Source organism: Seriola dumerili, unplaced genomic scaffold, assembly GCF_002260705.1.
Source record: "Seriola dumerili isolate Sdu_G_001 unplaced genomic scaffold, Sdu_1.0 BDQW01000105.1, whole genome shotgun sequence".
Classification (NCBI taxonomy): Eukaryota; Metazoa; Chordata; class Actinopteri; order Carangiformes; family Carangidae; genus Seriola; species Seriola dumerili.
Window position 1 is genome coordinate 3,946,303 of NW_019174360.1, and position 14,725 is coordinate 3,961,027.

Below are 14,725 nucleotides of genomic sequence, written 5' to 3' on the forward strand. Positions count from 1 at the left end.
TGGTTCTCAAACTTTTTCACATCAAGGACCCCTAAACTGACACAAATTAGATCAGACACTGACTGCATGTAAAATGACTGATTAACTTTGTATCTTTTTTCAGTGATAATGATGATAATGATGATATGATGATATTCATTTGCCTCCATTAATATCCACTTCCCCAACTTAAATTAGCCAAAAAAGCACCCACCAGAATTTGCACACCTGCTTTTGAAAGTTGAATTTTACCGCAGGTTCATAATTTTACAAAGTATTGTGACAAACAGCAAATTAAATTTTCAAAAATAAGTGACTAACAAAACCCTACACTGACAGCAACCTTCATTTAAATTACAACTCTTAAGCTACTTTCGTCATTGGTGCTGAATTTTCGACATGAATCGTGTATTGCAGAATTGTTTGATGTGTGTTAAACCCACGGAGACTGAGTTGAAAAATGTGAAGATGAAACATCGATTGAAACAAAATGTGCTACAGGCTCAGATTTAAAAAAAAATTCTTTACAGCACAAAACAGAAAAAGCAAACATAACCACTGAGTCATTGTTGACTTCTGAGTATTCATTGTCAGGAACCAGTACAGACTGTAAGATTTTATTGCTTTACAGAATTTTTTTTATCAGTGCATCTTCATTTGTTGTTAGGAAGCTGAGCAATCCATCATGTTCCAGTGTTCTTTTACATTTGCACCTGCTATTGCACACAGAGGATATTAAGAAGCAGAGCAGAAAGAGCTAAATAGCCAGGACCCAAGCCAAGATTCAAACCCACTTACAAGGCTACAGTGTGCAGTTGATTTTCCATGAAAGAACATTAATTCGCTCCACTCCCGAGACACTGTTTCTCACAGGGATCCTGAGGTCTGACAGAGTTTTTAAAACTGGTTCTCTAATGAAAATTACTGCACAGTGAGAGGTAGTAGTGGCAGTTGGTGTGACAGGATTAGTCAGGAATAGGGTGGATATTTTGGAACAGGGCACCTGCAACTCTGACGAGCATACCCTACTTGTCTTATGATGTCAGATTACACCATCACCAAGGAAACCAACAAAAGGCTCCAGCAGAAATAGCGAAGAAGGCACTTTTTCCTTGACTGACAGGGCTATGTAATGCTGTGCAGCATGCATAATTAAAAACATGGCACACACTCTTTCTGGCTTGATGAGTCCGCTGTTGAGCTGAAGCCGTTTTTAATGTTGTTCCCGTGCCTTCACTCTAGTGTACTCTGCACTGACGACTGTCCCCTGTGGGTGTGTGGGAAGGAGAGAGAAGTCAGATGAAGGGATGTGAGGAAAGGAGGGAGAGATGGCTGGCTAATGCCTGCTTCGTTTTTAGTGGCTACTTTTAGATATGATCAAAATAAACATTGTACCTCAGAGGCACAAGGCCGGCTTCCATCTGTGTTAGTTTCTTTTTTGCAATTTGTTCATTTCTTTTCGTGTTTGTTGTCAGGCAGTGAGTCGGGCACACCAAGAAAGCAGATGGATGGAAGAGTAGGAAGACGAATCGGAAGATATGCAGACAGGCAAGCAGACAGGCCATGTTTCTGAGCGCAGGGTGCACCTGGGATTTAACCTGTGATGTGTTTCATGGGTCAGAACTTGCATGGTCTATCCCTGCAGGAAGCTTAGCCAAGAAAAAAGAGATGATGTGTCCTCAAACTTGCAGTTTAATTTATGCATTTATTTTAGTGTTTGTTTTCTATCAGTCTCTACACTGTATCTCAGTTCCATTTAGCTTTGGAAAAACTCAGCTGCTTGACCATCCACCTCCATTCTAGGGGACAAATGCATGGGGAATCAAGAGTTGACACCAGGAAAATGGAGCCGTCTGCAGGGAAATGGGGAGACGCAGTGATGTGACTCTATGCCAAATGTTTACAGGCAAGCTGACATAGTTAGAGGATGGAAAGGGCTGAAACGAGGCTGTCTCTCTCTGCACTCTTGGAGGAGCGAGAGATAGGAAATCTAGGTCATCGCCACTGATGCATTGCAAAGCGAACTTCAAACAAACCTGGCCTTTAGCGTGATGGCTCTCCAAAGCTGTGTTATATGCCATCAGAGACTGATCGCCATTTTCTGCCAAGAGCTGCCACAAAGTGATGAATAAAGTCGTTCTCGATATGGAGAATAGGCACATGCTCTGCAGACTCTATCTGTCAATCTTTCTATTTGTGTATGAATGTGGCTTACCATATGTATACAAAGAAATCATTCTTTTGAATCTGGCTTTGTAGCCAATTAGTTGGCCCATAGTTAGACCACATGCTAGGCTTCTGTTCCTCATCTGCCCTTCACTCAGAATTGCCTGAGGGAAGTCTTATCCGTAATCATAGCCCTGGGAATTGTGGTAAAAAGCTTTGTTCTCCCATTGAAGGCTCGATCCGTGTATTTCAAGGGCAGCTGGTTGAAACAATAGTGTTGTGTAGGAAAGGATTCCACTTCCTTTCAGAGGCGCTTCCCTCAAATAGCTTGAGTTTTGACCAAATGTGACTTCAAATAATGACACTCAAGATTTACAGTTTTCCCTCAAATCCAGTTGCAGAGACAACATTTGACTCTTGAGTGACTTCAGACTACACATCACTAGTTTGTAGAAGTTTTCTGAAGTAATTGGTAGCGTAGATGCATTCTGTTTTAGCCTGATGTTGCAAGCACCATAAAAAGCTCACATTAGAAATGTATGAGCTTGAAGTCCAAATGAACCGAGACCGCATTAAAGAAAGAACAAAAACATGGCCCTGTAGTTCAGAGGAGTGTTTTGTGCTCAACCTTGCAGAATAATTTTAGAATATGATGTGCTACATTGCATAAGCTATAATTAATGGAGACAAGGTACACGTTGTGGGTTTACTCATTGTTGGTTGAGTATAGGAAGGCTTTCTGACTAAGTGTTAAATAAATGGTGGTGCCTGCTCTTTGGTGACATGAAGGCTGAGTGCTAAAGTGACTGTGGAAGTGCCAAAAGATGCAGCTGCTTTAGTGGTTGTTACATAGTAGTTCAAAAACAACTGTACACAAGTCAATAGAAAATCCCCATTTTCCCTCTTCACATACAAAGGTAACGTGTCTTTTTTCACAAATTTGAATGTGGCTTTTTGTGGAATTAATTTACTTTACTTTCTACTCTTGCTTCAAAAGAGGCATCAAAATATGATGTGACATCACTGATGCTATGTCCATGTTCTTCAAAGAACCACAAGTTACCCGCTGACAAAGAGGCAAGTGAGGAACTCTGACTAGTTTAAAGTGATTATCCTTTACAGGATCATTAGTAAATCAAAGATGATTAAAGCCAAACAATTCAGGGCTTTCCTCACAATCTCAGTAAGTCCATTATCAAACTCTGTCAGCTGGCTGGCTGCGCACTCTCTGTTAATCAAGTCCAGATAGTATAGTCCTTCAGTCAAATGTCTTTTGGAGAAATCAGCTTACCTTTCCTCCTTCCACTTGAAAAGAGTCACTAAGAATAGTCCAGCATCCACAGCTGGTTAACAGCATTTATTTACAGTGTTATGAGGCTTTTGGCTCTGAATAGATACAGTAGGAAAAAAATCTCTAATGGAAAGGATACCATTTCACAGCAGAAGAATTTTACAGCAAGGTATTCCCAAAATAGATGGAGTAATGTACCAGCCTCCTTGCACTTATGCCAACACAAACCAGTGGCTCTTACTCATCTTTGACAGTCTCACCGGGGTGATATATGCCCTGCATAATATCTTAAATTGGATAATCCCGTACCTCACACACTCGGATGAGAGCATGGCACTCCTCCATATTGAGTCCCACTGAGCAGCAGCAAACGATGTGCTAAGATCAAGCTCTCCTGCCAGCTGTGTGGGATACATGATGTGTTTTAGGAAACAGCAGTTGAATGGTCATTTATTAGTTACATGGGATGCCCACATTATTCTAATCCTGTAACAGGAGGGCTTTTGTTGTTTGTCACTGGGAACATTGCCCATCTTTCGTGCCACAAAATTGACTCAGATCCACATTCAGCACTCCTCTTGCAGCCCATTCCTTCCTCGTCAGTATTAATGAATATTTCTTGTTTCATCTTGAGGAGCACATTTCAAACATGATCTAAGGTTTGACATCAAGTACACGTGGACCACCTGGGTCTATTTCCTTTAATTAAGCGAAGCGTGATGTCCATATGAAGGCAGGGGGCCTTTTTGTTTCAGCGTACTGAATATATTGATTGGACTTCTTGATGCATCATTCATAAATCAAAGTGCAAGGATGGAGCGCCTGGTTACCACTACAAAGCCAAACAGAGCTCACCGGGAATTACTTATTATTCACATCACTCAATTACCCTCTAAACAACATTTCAGGGGAACATGCAGGACACTGTGGCAGGATCAGACCTGGTGCATTCACATTCCACTGAACACACAAATGCCAGAAACAATTGGCTTTGAAGATTGTGACCCATATAACAGAAGCAATAATGTATGACGCGTCCTTCATCAAGTTCATTTAGCCTCATTCAGTCGTAATTGTTGATTTCTTGTTCTTGTTTCGGAAACGCTTTATCTTGTTTCTAGAAAATTCTCAAAATAAGTCACAATGATGTTGATCAAAATAACATGACACAATCTAAAGCTCCAGTGCATCTTTGTTTTTGCTCAACTGTCCAGATTTCACATATCCTGCATTTCAATAAAGACCATGTAGATTTGGTTATATGCCCCAATTTCAAATGCAGTCCACATGGTAGAAGTGGCACTGCACAACAAAAACTGAAAGGGGGTGTAAAGAAAAAAGGAAAGAGAAAAATATTATTCAATCTTTTTTTGTTTGTTTGTTTAAAGAAAAAATACACTGGATTAACTTTCTGCTTTATTTAGAGAGCTACAGTATGTAAGCAGGTCAAAACAATTTATGCTTTTTAACAAACTATATAAAATTCTAATTTTACATACTAAAATCCCATAAAAAACATCTTTCTCTTACAATAAGAGTAATTAGCAGCACCAAATCATAGCAGGTCAGACTGCTCAGACAAGGTAGCTAAGCCTCTAAATGAGAATTATATTATATTATGTATGTATTACATTGATTTTACAGAAGAATATTTTTCCAAAGTACACGTTTTAAGCTTTGAAAATAAAACTGGTCAAACAATCTATTGTTAGCAGAGTGCTTGTGATCCAGTATGCACAATAGCATGGCCCTGCCACAAGGACACCTACATGAAATGGAGTACATTTAGTCATCTGTCTTTATTCATTAACCATAGAATAATACACAGTATAAACAACAGAATATGAAATAATGTTCTAATTTGTAAAATCATTTTTAACTTTTTAGATGCTTTTTGATTAGGGTGTGTGGTAAATGTGCTTCCTGTCTCATATACACTTAACATACTTTGATTTTAAAGAGATATGAAGTCCAAAGAGAATGCATTCACAGACGGCACAGAAATTTGGGCTTCAGTCTGAGCTATATCTGTGCTGGATTAAACATCACGTCAAGCTGCACATAGTCTCTGAATAAGGATGTTAAGCACATATCTCCACTTGCCTCAGATATGCTACTCATTTCTCCCTCCCTAGTGGATATATATGCAGGGCCTAATTTTTTCTTCTTGAGCTGCATCATCAAAATATGATTAGAGGGCTGGAAAATTCTGTGAATTTCATTTATATGCAACCTCTTTGCATGAGCAAAATCTGTTTTGGAGGGACTGTACAGAGCTTGGACAATTTTATTTAACATATCTGACAGAAAATTAATTTTGAATGTATCTGTGAAATACAATTATTATTTTTGCTATTTTTATTGAATTATATCAAACATATCTGCAAAAAATTAACACCCAACACTTTTTAATTGGATTTTACTTCATATGTGACTAAAAACCCATCGTTAAGGTATAGGTAGGTTATACAGCTGAGGACCATCGTTTAACATGGCTAATGTGGCTGGCACAACGGCGAGTCATTTAGCACAGTTTTTCCCTCAAAGTCTTTTCTTAGGTTAGCAAGGTCGCTCATCCTACTTGCACTCTTTACTCCATCCCTTTACTCTGAAGCTTGTACACTTCTGTAGAAAGTCAAAAGCTGTCGAGAGAGCTTCAAACACCCGCAGTCAAAGAAAATGTTTTCATCACTTCCCAGCTAAGCACAGCAGCTTTTTTTCAACAGCTCGTAGACCTTTCATGCCGCCACGCAGAGACTGGTTTTGAGGTGGGTGGGATATGGATAGTGTTTGGGGGCCAAGTGGGAGTCTGCCAACGCTACAGTTTGTTTTCTTTAGTGTGAACCGTGATGCAGATTACTTATTTCACTTATAAGTAGTATCATTAGGTTCGTGCAGCCCATTGAAATCTTGGGTACATCTTCAGTAATTTAGAGTAAAACAAGATTGGATTCAAGTTTCTGTAAGTTTGGAAAAGTATAGAACTCCATACCCATGAAGAAAGTGTAAGAAAAGCAGAGTATGAGCACTAAATTTGTCATCGGTACATTTTGTTGTGCTAGACTTTACATGCATGAGTAAGTGCTATCATCATTTCGTTGCTTTATACCCGTAAAATTGCTTTTCTGTTTTTGGCTTGGGTTATATTTTCCCTCCTTATGAACCTTGCTGCAGTTTACTCTACAGAGATTTGCATTTTCAGGTGTGGTTATTTGGTGCAGTTCGAGTCAAGGGCATTTCACCCCAAATTTCCTCGAAGCACAAAAGTAAAAACGCATTTAGAGTAAATAGTGGCTCCCTGACAAGAATTACCATTTGAGCTGTCAGATGTAGGCCAGGAGGGCTATAAAAATATCTGCCAGACTTACCTCTGCCAGAGCATGCAAGTATTTATTTTAGGAAAGCAGGTAGTCAGTTCAGTGACCTTTTCTTACTTACATAACGCTGGAAAGAACACTGTTAAAGAGGAAGAAAAAGGCCAGGTGGGATTTGGTTGTAGACCAATGAATGTGTGTCTTTATCACTATTTTTAAGGTGTTTGCTAACACAGCTCAGCATAACAGAGGCAAATCAAACCAACATAGTCAGCAAGCTCCCCAAAAGCCTGAGCAAAACAAAAATGTTCATATAAATGCTTCACTCCCCAGTCAAATGTATCATGCTGTATAAAATAAATGGACTCCCACAGCTGACATGACACAGAGATTTCTATGTCGGACAAATCAACCTCCATCATGCACAAACTGTCTCATCCCTCTTTGTTCGGCGCAGCAGGGGTTCATTGTGACTTTGCAACACCCGATGTGTTGCTTTCCCACACATGCTAAAACAGACATAACATAGAGACAGAATATGCTGGCCACTTGGTGCCTCAACAATACTTCAAAGTGATCTGTGTGCAACAAGCTGGGAGTGAACTAGACTGCTGTCACATCCAAGAAGCCTCTGTAGACTGATAAGAATCACTTACTCATATTTGCTTACTGGTCTTGGACACCTCTGATATGGCATCTCTTTCAACATTTTAGAATGTGCTACGATTCACCATAAATGTCCAAAACATGTACCTCAGCGGGAGCACTGTGGATTCTGTGTTTATCACATTCAAACTTACATTAAGTTATATCCCATTAAATCTCCTCTGGGGAGCTGAACTGAATTGGAGATGAACGGTGAATTATGCATCAACTGCGTGATGACATCACCCCGAAAAAACACACACACACACACACACGCACACACACACATACACACACAGCTCTGCAAGAGACACTGTGTCCTCTTATTGTCAGAAATTATTCACTTAAAACGTTTTTGCTATGAATCATACAAGCTGTAATTAGAAGATCATGGCAATGCAATCTCTCAAGTTAAGCTCGTCCTCTGTAAAAGGTGTCATGAAAATGACCACCTTTTTTGTTCACACTGTATTCAGTATCATTATTCACGCACAGGAACAAATTAAAACATGTATTATTGGTTTAATGGGAAGGGTCACGCTTTGTTAATCTGTGTGGTACACTGTAATAACTTTGTCATGTTGAAATGTGTTTTGCTCTGTGCTGTTTGGTACTCTGTGTTTGGTAGGCAGTAATTGGAGAAGGGCTTCAAGGCTTCCTCCAGTGACCTCATTACCCCAATTAAATCTGTAGTCTTCTCTGAAAACAGTCCATCTCACAAAGTGATGTCTGATTATCACTCCCAGTGCAAATGAGGTTGAGATATTCAGCAGTGGAAGCAGGGCAGCGACATATGGCTCTGCCTTGTACAGTTTGCTGCACTGGCTTTTTCCTCATCATTTCGTTTAACCAAAAAGAAAATTATTACATTTGAAATAATCATAAAAAGTTAAATAGAAGAGAAATGTTTTAATTACACTAATAATTACACTAGAATTCTTCATCAATACCAATGACTCAAGGATTACTCACATAAAATATTTGCAAATATTGGTTCATTTGCAATAACCAGGAAGACCATGTCACACTTTTTGCCACATCATTGTCCTGTAAAAGCAGGAACGGTTTTGGGTTTGTTTGTGTTTCTTAAAGAAGATCTGCCAAGCTGGGCCCAGATTATAAGTCTACCAGTGCTCTTTTGAAAGTTTAATTATAAGAAACTTTCTTTTAGATTACAAATTTTCTAAACAAATTTTCTAAAGTCTGAAACAATCCACAGGAAGAACCATTATTATGCAAAATGTCTCTCATGCACTCTCTGTATGTGACCCAGTGCAGTGTATTTACTTTACCTCCTTTTATTTAAGTGTCCGGATTCTCAATTTAAAATAAATTCATAATATATTTCAAATTCAAATTTTCTATAGGTGCTGCAGTATCGTTACCATGAATTCTCTTGGCTATGATAATCATGTACAGTACATTGTGCTAAAAATTATACAACACTGAGGTTTGACTGATCCTGCAACATTGTACTGATGCGAAATAATGATTCATGAGTGACTGAAATTTACTGCTCACTTGAGAGTACTCTATGTGTTTATGTGTGTTATAAGAAATGAGGGAATGAGGGAATGATTTTGGACATGTGATGTGTTAAGGTCATATTGTTCAGAATGTCATTGTGAGTAGCCAGGTCAGAAAATCCGCTCCTGTCAGTCAGTTGTAATTCTAACTCTGAGATATCAGGAATTTATGACAGCAATGACATCTGTCACTCAGTGACAAGAAATCCAGAAGAATGAGGAAAGAATAGCAGAAGGAAGGGAAACAGTGGGAATGTAATCCCTGTGAGCCAGATGACCTTTTCACTTGATGTTTTGAAGCATCTCTAATGAGGTATCCGACTCCACTATGACAATGTGATGATAAGATGACTCACGTTTGTCAGTGACAGGCCGCCTTAACTGTAGAGCATAGATGAGCTTTTAATCTTGGTCACAGGTGTATATTAAATTGGTGTTTAAAAATAGCTTTGACTATGTTGCAGCCAATTGGAACTGAGGATTGTCATATTTATTTTATGAATGAATCATCTTATATAGGTGTGTTTTGGTCCTATAAACTGTTAATTATCAATATTTTAGCACTGTTTATTCTCTGCTCCTCCTGTTAGCAAGTATAGAGCTTAGTCTGTGATTTCTTGAGCAGGGTTGCATCAGTAATACCTTTGTAAGGTATAGTCACATGTGATCAAACATTATTTCAGTCCTGCAGATGTTTTTAAAAGCCAATCCTTTGGTTTAGTATTCATTTGAGTCATTAAATAAGATGCTTTAAAAACATTTCTCCTCATCTCATCATCTTTCCACCACTTCAGGGAGAACAACTTCACACGCTACACATTTACATAAATACCAGCTTCACTTTGTCCTTTCAACTTATTCTACTTCAAGATCTGACTGAGATTCTGTACTTTTTTGTTTTTGCAGATACTGTTGTGCAGTTTTTTTCCAAAGGTTTTACTTAATAAAAGTTAAGGAGATATTGTTTTTACCATAAATTCATGAAGATTCATTCCAAAAGAGCTACATCTCCACACTAACAAGACAAACTTAATCTCAAATTAATGGTTCAAATGAAAATTTCAATGTTTCACAATAGTTTATGATCCTATTTTTAATACAAGTTTCATAAACTGAGTTTCACTTTTATGTAGTTAATTGTTTTTTGTAAGCACTAATGACATGTTTTCAACCCAGTACATCAGAGGATGTGTCATTTTTAATTGGAACAGTAGAGAGCGTCATACTGTTGATGTCAAGTGGAAATGTATTCCTAAATTGTCAGGTTTGAGAACATTAGAAAACAGCCTTGTTTTGAGCTTGGTGATAATGTTTTTAAGTTTAAAGACTGGATTTGATTTACAAAAGCCTATATTGGAGCATAACTAAATAATCCTACCTGAAACCTACCAGGAGTTTCTGAATTTTTACATGAGATCTAAAAACTATGTCCATGAATTTTGAATGTTACATCACATGAATGGATTTATTCTAACACCACACCACTGCTCTTTTAGGCTGTCACCCAATCCCTCAAACCAGCAGAAAAATTGTAACAAACAATCAGCCCTGCTTAGACAGTTGTCCTCAAAGTTGCACACTAACTAGTTTGAGTTGAGGCCATTTGCAGACGACATCCCCAGATAGAGGGGGGGAATCAATGCCGTGTTTGTCCACTTCTTTGCTCATTAAGGAACCTCTATTCACATCAGGGTCAGTACATGACAAAGAAAGCTCACAAGTGCACATTTTCAGTCCAAGGAGGGTGGTTATTCTCCTCCTCAAAGCCCTCCCCTCATCGAAATTCGCCTCACAGAAACGCAGTGCCAGAGGCCAAAGTCTTGACAGGGGTAGCCCAGTGAGGGGGAAATCAAACGAGTCCCTTTTTGACGGCCTGACTGGCCGACAGCAAGGCCCACTTACCTACAAGTCCTTAATCTGTATCACACCTTTGCAGTTCTGGAAGAAAGCAAACCGGCCTTACTGTCCATTCATCATCTTTAGTGATTCAGGGTTTGTCTCTAGCCTGTTGGATCTGAGTCCTCAGTTACTCATAAATACTGATAACACCTGAACTGCACAGATTGAAATCCTTTCAGGCTTTTCAGTGGACTTGTCACATTCATCTTAGTGTATAGTTAATACTGAACAGAAAAAAAGATTATGATTAATATTGATACAGTGGAATGAATATGGAGTCATATGTGGATATACTATACTATACTATACTAATGTAAACTCAGCCCATTGAAAGGCCTATTTTATACATTTCTCAAAAGAGACCTGTTTGTGAGTGCAGTTGAAGCATCTGTGCTTTTCTGTTTTATCAATGTAATGAAAACAAGGTTGTCTTCATAAACCTACCAGAAGTAGACAAGGAAAAAATATCTAATTTGGTGGTAATGGACCAGAGCATTTGGACCATTTTCTGTTACAGATGAAGGTCTGGTCCTGGGAATAAGGAAAAGGGGTTTTGTTGGCCTGCCCTCTTTTTCAGATTATTCTCCACTGTGGAATTCTGTAACTACTGACTGTTTAAAATGATTTGTTTCTGCACAGTTACAACAATTAATCTTTTCTCATATTAGTCTTTAACATCCATCAGAATTTGCTAACTGGGTGAATTAATTTCTTGTCTTTCCACAAATATAAGTGTGTTGATACAAGGAAGAATTAGCTCAACTGACAACTCTATAATGCCAAAGAGGCATACATGTAATTATTTATGTTCTATGATTATTAATTATTAACTATTTAGTAGTCTGCTCATAACAAGCTTTGATTCCTCAAGATCACACAATGACTTTGCAGGAAAACCGCTGCACTGTTGCTTTCACGCACAACAATATTGTAGCCTAAATCGAAGGTTGTGGACTAATGACTTTTTATTGTCTCATTAAATTAAGAAATTTGTAATCTTCATATTTTTATGATCACAGTAAAGAAAAATCTACATAATTTCCTGCATGTCCTATGTGGCCTTTTGTAGATTCTCTTTGAAATCTTAGTCTGTTGCTATATATTGACTTCTTTTATGCAATAATAACATGCTTAGACTCAAGTGACTTGTTAAGGAGAGAATTTTTTTACAGTGCATTTCAGACCTATTCTGTTATTTCCATTGGGCGGCAGTGCATCTATCCTCAAACTGAAGCTGCACTGCATTGCCTGTCGGCCCATGTGCTCCATTCAGGACTATATAAGCCACTAAAAATAATTCCCACATTGCGAATTTATCTCTGGAAACAGGTGCATAATGAGGATGAGTTTCCTCAAGGGCGCCTGTCGGGAAGGTTTCAGCCAGTGCGCCATGCAGAGGATGAAGACTCCAGAGGAACGCAGGTCTGATTGGGAGCGTTCATAGTGGTGGCACCGTCAGGTCTGATAGAATAAGGAAACAACGCCTCCGGTGTATTCTTCAAAATAAAAGCCGTACGGGAAAATGCATGTTTGTGTTGAGAACAGCCCCGAATACTAAAGAGTAACCAAGGAATGTGTTAAAATGGAACCTTTTGAGGAATGAACAGACTCGCCAAGAAAGATAGCCTTTTCAAATTAAGTCTTATGATGAACATCTAAACGGCTGATGTTGCGTACTCCCTACTCGTGTGTGCTTTTATTTTGATGGCAAATACCCTCATGTCATGTGCTATCATGGTGAACTTATGCTAACTTGACGCTTCTCGTTGACACAGCGGCACTCTGAGGGAGGGAGAGAGAGAGAGAGAGAGAGCATCCGATGTGTCTTTTTCTGCACATCACTTTGGAAATTTGCGCTCGTGTAGTCCTGCTTAAAGCGGTGCTCACCTGCCGGGGCTGTGTGGTTGTGAGCGGCTGAGCAACTGATTTAATAGGATAATCAGACTAATTGCTTCCTCTGATATTGCCCTCCATTGATTGTGTCGACCGTTCCCCTAATCACTGACATGATTTTCTGCATTTTCGTCTCTCCTGCTGTTTGAAAGTGACCGGCTGCAGGTGTTTTTTTGTGATCTGATTTGTGCCAGTCAAGGCTGGCAATATGTAATTTTGGGATAGACACTGCGTTTTTGGAGAAGTGGACTATCTCACAACTGGGATTCCTTGTTTTTAAAACGTTACTGCTTTACTCTGTAGACCAAAACAGATTCTGATACACCGTGATGGTGTGGGGCTATCAGAACTGACAGCAGAGTGTACGCTATCATTGGGAAACTGCTTGAGGGTAAGTTCAATTTATTTTTTCATCTTAAGGTTCCCAAAGTTGCTCAGATGCATATGCTGCCTTGTGTGGACATGTTTAAACCAGTTTGTCGATTAATTTGGATGACACGGACATTGCATATATTCACAGATTTGCATCGCCTGCTTATCAACCGGCTTTAACAAACGGATTCATGATCTCCTTATATGCGGCACTTAAATGCGCATTTGGAGCGAGCATGTTTTTCCCTCAGTTACGCATGAATCCCAGACGCTCTTTTTGCTTTAGTTGCGGACGGAGCCTCCTCAGTGGAGCAGTTCACGGCTGCAGTACGACAGTGGAAGTGGACTGCTGAAGTATTCTTCAGTAAAACCTAATTATCCACGCAGGGCAGTTAGAGTGTCAGTGGTCACGAGCTGTAAATTTTACGCCTTATTTTTTTTCTCGGCGTTAATTGTATAACACTGTGCGCATTTGCATTTCGCCCTGGTGCGTCAGCAGTATGTGTGTTTGTGAAATGTGTATGTTTGTGTATGTGCCCCTGTAGGAGCGCGCGCTTGCGTGCGTGTGTCCGTGGGTGTTTTGCGAATTTGTGCACATGTGCGCATCGCTTTCTACGCGCACACCCAAAGTGCGCGCGTGTGTGTGTCACAGGAGGGAGGCCAGAAGAACCCGGGCTTAGTTATTTCAAATTATTTCTGCTGAGTGATTGCTTGGCGAGTCAGCTCTCTCTGTGCCGCTCCTATTTGCTAGTATTTCCTCTCCTCTCCCCTGTTTCTCTCCCCTGCTTGGATGGATGATGGCTTATGATTGTCCAGATGGATGCTGGAGCTCCACTCTGGCTCTGACCAGACTGGGCTTTGCCACTTAGACATATTTGGGAATCAGGAAGTGATACTGATGTAAAGTTGGAGCAGATGCTGGCTTATCAAAAATAAAGCAGTCCCCCTACCCTCTTCTCCTACTATAGATCAGAGTTACAGGAGGTACTGTAGCGTTGTAAGTTGCATCTCATCATCTTATCAAACAACAACTGATGAAGAGATGCTACTTTTGTTATGCAATTTTTAAAATCTTTTACAAACCCTCCTCTAAGCCAGAAGCTTACAGGCAGTGTATGCTTCACACTCAACCATCAACTCATTAATCGCATATGATTTCATAATTTTGTTAACAGTAACATTTACTCACCATTTCAACTGCTCCAAAATCGACTTGCATCATGGTCTGCACTAAATCTTTGCACTCCAGTTTTTTGACACATTGTGCTTTAGGTGATTTCTTCTCGGTTTATGATGTTACTATAATACTATCTTTATTCATCTCCAACATCTGGGGTTAAGCTTTGCCACAGGAGCAACACAGCACATGAATTAATAGGTAAGTGGCAGTGGCCACTTAACGGAAGCCCTGCAGCTACATATTGAGCTGAGTCGAGTGCTCTCACACAGAAATTGATTTAGACAGAGATTATGTCATCCAGCATTGGCACATTTTTTATGCTGGTCAAGTTTACCCAGCGGCATTGAATTCCTCCTCTGCTCTCTGATGAATTAAGTGTAGCTTTAAAGAGAGCATGTTAATGCACCAATGAAGTTGTTGTTTCACTGGCGGGTTTATTTCAAGTATCATTTTCAATACT

General features: G+C 39.5%; 1 protein-coding gene across 1 annotated transcript in view; it reads left to right on the forward strand.

Annotated features, from left to right (window-relative positions):
- The first annotated feature begins 13,057 nt into the window (after window positions 1-13,057).
- Window positions 13,058-14,725, forward strand: part of LOC111222749 (interleukin-1 receptor accessory protein-like 1) — a 226,878-nt gene continuing 225,210 nt past the window's right edge. Inside the window, exon 1 of the mRNA XM_022746585.1 lies at window positions 13,058-13,104. The gene's annotated coding sequence lies outside the window, so the exon portion shown is untranslated. The remainder of the gene's footprint in view (window positions 13,105-14,725) is intronic.